Raw genomic sequence first — 5,716 nt, 5'->3', positions numbered from 1 at the left:
GCCACCAACGCCCGGCTTTTTAGGATTTTTTAATAAATGTTACTCATATAGTATATTTTGATCATATTATTTCTGCTCCTGAATTCCTCCCAAAGTCTCCTCTATCCCGCTACTCTTCTGGGATTTGCCTCTCCCCCTCCCCACTCAAAAATCTTAAAACAGACAAACAAAAGTTGCTTGATATATTTTATCTGGGTAAAATTCTAAGTAAAAAAAAATGTGAAATGAATGGGAATATGGCTTTAGAAGATGTCTAAGAGTAAAATTTTTTTGAAGTCATCCAGCTTAGCACAGGGTTTTCCCTACTGGTTGGTGACCATAGTTATTAGTTCCATGATGCACATTTTATAGTTTATTTCAATATTATCCTTTCTTCGGGCTCTATGACAAGGCATAATTAAGTGAAGATAAGTAGTGAAACATTTTCTTGTTTCTGATTTCTGAGCAATTTATTCCCCAAAGCTAAGCTTCTATCTCTTGTTTCTTTGGGGAGAAAAAGCACAATTTCAATCATTTTTCTCTATAATGTAGTGCTTGTTTTACCATAGGTAGAATATTTTATTAACACTCATCAGACTAAAATTATTATAATTTTAATGCCACACAGACTTTAATTTATGGGTTAAAATTAAGTAACCTGATAAAGTCATTTGAAAGAGAGGGTCTTGGTTGTTTACAAACCCAAAGAAAATTATAGCAGCTAAAACTACATTGATGTGTAGAGTCTGTTTTCTCATACTTTTATGAAAATTCTAAATATTTCATACATGAAAGAGTTTTTGTTTTTATTTGTGTTTATTTTTTTTTCTCATAGTGCTAGAGAGTCAGAGGTATAAATCTGTTTTTTATTAAGCTCTAATGAAGGCCTTCCCATATCAGAGATGGCTAAACATTCAGTGTCATGAATATGTATAAGAGGGAGAGACTGAAAGGCAAGATAAGTACCATAGATAAGGAAAGGCTGAGCTTATTCTTCCAAAATAATATGTTCTTCAGAAATCTATGTGCATATATCATGCAATATATGATATAAACTACTTAAGGGGAGAAAATTCCTACAATTCATGCATTTAAAGGTGTTAGTCATGATGGTAGGGGCTTCTTATTACGACATTTGGGAAACAGAGAGGAGCCAACAAGAGAGGGTCAGGACATGACACAACCCCCTTGAATTCTTCCTGTAACCTACTTCCTCCAAATAGGTTCCATCTTTAATAGTCCCATGACCTCCCAATAGTTTACTGAAATTCTGAATTTATCAAGAATAATAATATGCTCATTAGATCCATCATCTCTGTCAATGTCCTCTCAGGCACACCCACAGGTGCTCATTACCAATCTCCTGTGTGTATCTCAATATAATCAAGTTCTCAGTTAAAAATTAACTTCATAAGTTCTATCCTGAGTCTTATGAAACTTATCTTCTTCACAGCAAGGCACTCAAGGCTCTAAAATCCACTAGCCCTCATTTAAAGGCTACATCCCTAATAACTTGACATGGCACTGCCAAACTGAGAAACAAGATTTCAGTATAATCTTTGGAGGGGAAAATATCTAAACTGTGACACCAAAGCCGCAGCTTTACTGAACAGGGTGAAGGCAGAGTATAGATGGGTGGCAGACCACAAGGGAAAAAGGAGTCAAATGTCATAGACCGAAGAACTATGAATTGCATTTTTCAGTGTTGTTAAGTCCTGAGTGTGCTGCCCCAGGCTCAGTATCAGAGCCTACCTAGTATAGAAAAGTAAAATTCGGGATCTACTGGAAATGAAGCTGTGAAATTCATCTGAGATGGTATTTGGGCTTGCAGCCTTTCTCAAATCTACTTTGGGGAAAATAATGCTGAAAAATTACTTTGAACCTTTGATCCTATATGAGGAAAAGGTGGAAGAGAGTCAGATCCAACAACTTATGTGACCTTAAGAGCAGCCATATGGGCTGGAGGACTTTGATTTTAAGGATGCCATGTGTTGTTTATGTTATCATTGATAATAATGTATGTGTTGGGTTGTGAGAAAATAAAACAGATGAGGTAAAAGCTAAACACAAGTGACAACTTTAACAGCCTGGGATTCTCTGACCAGTGAAGAAAGTCAACATCCATGCAAATTGCACGGAGGAAAGTTAATCGCTAGAAAATTGAAGTCCAGCCTACTCATCTGCTGTGGTTTTGCTGGCCTCGCACATTGTCAACATTATGGCAAGGAGGGGATGTAGCAGTCAATAAAGCACTCAGCAAGTAATCAGAAAGGAGTGAAAGGATCGTAAATACTCCTCCCACAGGTTGGGCCTGTAGACAGAGAAATGGTGTGTTTGACATCTTTGCACCCTGACAAGCAGGTATGTAAACACAGCTCATGCTTTTAAAAACTACTAAGAGTTATGAAGTAACAACATGATGTTGGTAATTGTTATGTGGTTTCGAAGGACTTGGATAATATCTCTTACATATCAATTATTTTCTTTTGTACTTCAGTACTATATTTCATTTCCCTTTGACTAAATACTTAGAAAGTTTTTATTATGTGGTATTATTAAAATAAAAAATAAAATAAAATAAAAACTAACTGCAAACATTTAAGAAAAATTAACTGGGTCAATAACCGTAGTCAGGTAAGACCCAATGTGTTTGCATAATTTAAAAGCTGTTCTCCATGCAAGGATCCTCAGACAAAAGGGAAGTGATTCTTGCTCCTCCTTCATCACACACCCATAACTGTATACAGCATTGGTGTGATTATGTAATTGCAATCATATTTTCCAAGATGCCCTAGTAAGTACAAGCAGTAGCAACAAAGGCGTATGCATTCTTTATTTTACATAAAATTAAATTTCTCACTCCAGTTGGACACACCTTTCTCCACATTTATGTGTCTACACATACACATGAGCTGAAGGAAGGGAAAAGAACAAATCAAGAAGTGCTGGATGTGTCCAATCCAGACAGAGGGCTGTGGAATTTCCTGAAAATAAAATGCATCTACTGAATTCTATGGAACAAGATATATTGAGTTTGATTTATCTGTTTGGTTTTGGGTACTTTCACATTCTATAAATTCTATTTGAGCTGGGGATGAGGAGGGCCGTGGAGGGAGAGATTGTGGGATGAGAACATAAAGGAATGGGATGGTCCAGTGGGAGGAGGGACTGAATGGGAGAGCATTTAAAGAGCTATCTTGATACATAGATAGAGAAAGCCATTATGGGATAGGGAGAAACCTGTTGCTATGTAAATTCCTAGGAATACACAATGATGACTGCAGCTAAGACTCCTAGCAATAGTGGAGAGGGGGCCTGGATTAGTCTTGTCCTGTAATCAGACTGGTGGACACCCTAACTGTCATAATAGAGACTTTATCAAGTAACTGATGGAAGCAGATGCAGAGATCCACAGCCAAGCACCAGGCAGAGCTCTGGGAATCCAGTTGAAGAGAAGGAAAAGGGATTGTGTTAGCAAGGGAGGTGAAGATCATGAGAGATAAATGTCGAGACAGCTGAACCAAACTCATGGAAACTAATGAACTCTAGACCGACAGCTGTGGAGCCTTTCTGGATCTGAACTAGGCCCTCTGCATAGGGGAGAATGTTGTGAAGCTTGGTTTATTTCAAGGGCCCCTGGTAGTGGAACCAGGATCTATCCCTGGTGCATAAGCTAGATTTTGGGAGTCCATTCCCTATGGTGGGTGTCTTACTTAGATGCAGGGAGGAAGAGCTTGGTCCTGCCTCAACTTAATGTGCCAGGCTTTTTTTGACCCCTGCAGGAGGCCTTACCCTTTGGGAGGAGGGGGGTGGGTTGAGGGAAGGCAAGGGCTGATGGGAGGAGGGATGAGAGGGAGCCCTGTGATTGGAATGTAAAATGAATAAAGAAACTAATTAATTTAAAAAGTTTATTGAGATGTACTGACCTTGATTCTGGCTAATTCCACTACACAATATTTATATTTGCACTTCCCAGGAGTCAGTCTTCTATGCAATAGGTATTTACAGGAGGCTTAGACAAAATAGCTAACTACTAAAGGTATCAAAAAAAAAGGCCTGAGAAAATCTGGTTAAAATGCATAACCTTGTATTGATACTGATGGGAGTAGCCATTTTTATATCTCTTAAAAATAATAAAAGCATTCTGTTAAAAAATATATTTATCCAGAAAGATGTTGATTTGAACTCTAAAAAGCAATATGGAGTTGTCACTTTTCCTTTTTGAATGAAGAGTCTTTATTCCACGTCCACTCTCTCCTGGCTTCAGGGCCACCCTGGCCTCTAATGAAGCTAGCTCATGCAGTTGGCTCTTCCCAGGCTGGAAATCCTTCACTGGGGCAGGCACGGAACACAGGGTAGCTAGATTCTCTGCTGTTCCCATGGTTTGGTCTGCTTGCCTGCTTTGAGAACCAGCCATGGATTCCCCTAGCTGCTCCTCCAAGGACAGGATTAGCTGCCAGAGGATTCTGCTCCCAAAGGAACTGCCTTAATGGATTCCAATCAGGTCCTCGGTGTATGGAGTGAGGTGGGTTAAACTACCAGTAATTTTTAAGGCTAAGGCAATATCCATGGCCATTTGTATATATTAATTTGATGCAAATAGTTAGCCATAATCTAAACCTTGAACCCCTCACCTGGTGCAGGCATTGACCCCATAGGCTGCACTGATCACATGCTAACAGTATCTTCCTCTCCTGAGTTTGTTTCCTGTTATGCTTCTGTTGGGATAGGAAGAGGGAGTCCACAACTCCCAAGAATGTCTGTTTGATACAGTCAATGTTGCCAGTAAAATGTTCTTAGTCAAAAAAAATTGTGGTTTTTAATTTCTCATAGCACCTACCTTTTGTGATGGTCTAACCAAAATTCCTTTCCTGTACAGAAGACGAGGATCACATTTGCTTTCTGCTCAGCTTGGCAGCTGTTTACTTGGTGTTTGCCAGGAGCAAAGACACTGTGGGAATGGCTGCACTGGGGCCATGTTTACTCACTAAGGTGAATCCCAGGTTTGCGTTCCATTGCTCTGCTTTCTGAAGTCTGTGCTTGTGCCCCTAGGAAGTCACTTAAAAAGGGACTGAGCACTGCATCACCATGTTGCAGCTTTCCCTATGTTCTGTCTTAAATTGCAAATAAATATGCTTCCATAGAGGGCGCTCACAGGCCCCTGCCAGTCAAAAAAAAATTTATATTTGTAAGTTCCTCACAATAAAATTTAATTATTAAAATAAATAGACTTAACTATACAGAAGACCAAATTGGTGATTTCTCAGAACAATTCTGATGAATTGCTTTTCCTTGTAAATTTGTCTATTAAATTTTTTACACTAAAAAGAAATGAATTTCAAGATTGTATCATGAGGTAGATACTTGTTTCGTGTTTTAAATAGTCTGCCATCTTATTGAAAAAGCTAATCGAAATGTTAAAGTTGTAGAGTGACCTGAACTTGAAAGAAAACACGACATTTCTGCTTGACGTCCCTTCACATCCTGCTACTCAAAAGTTTTTACAATTAGAAAAAGCCTGTAAGCAAGAGGTAGAAGAGTAATCGGGACACATTTTGAAACTAATTTTTCTACTTACTAAATGCATATATATTCCCAAAGGAAAATATGCCCAAGGGAATTGGTGGTGATTTCCAGAATAAATTAACTACATCCTAAATTCACAAACTTTCCCGAAATTCCAGGAATCTGGTACCTGAGATGTGGAGCCAGGAATGTTGAGGTGATTCTGAGGCCA

Source organism: Microtus ochrogaster, chromosome 1 (assembly GCF_000317375.1).
Source record: "Microtus ochrogaster isolate Prairie Vole_2 chromosome 1, MicOch1.0, whole genome shotgun sequence".
In the NCBI taxonomy this organism is placed as follows: domain Eukaryota; kingdom Metazoa; phylum Chordata; class Mammalia; order Rodentia; family Cricetidae; genus Microtus; species Microtus ochrogaster.
The sequence above is the reverse complement of the archived record's forward strand: the minus strand, read 5'-3'. Positions refer to the sequence as shown.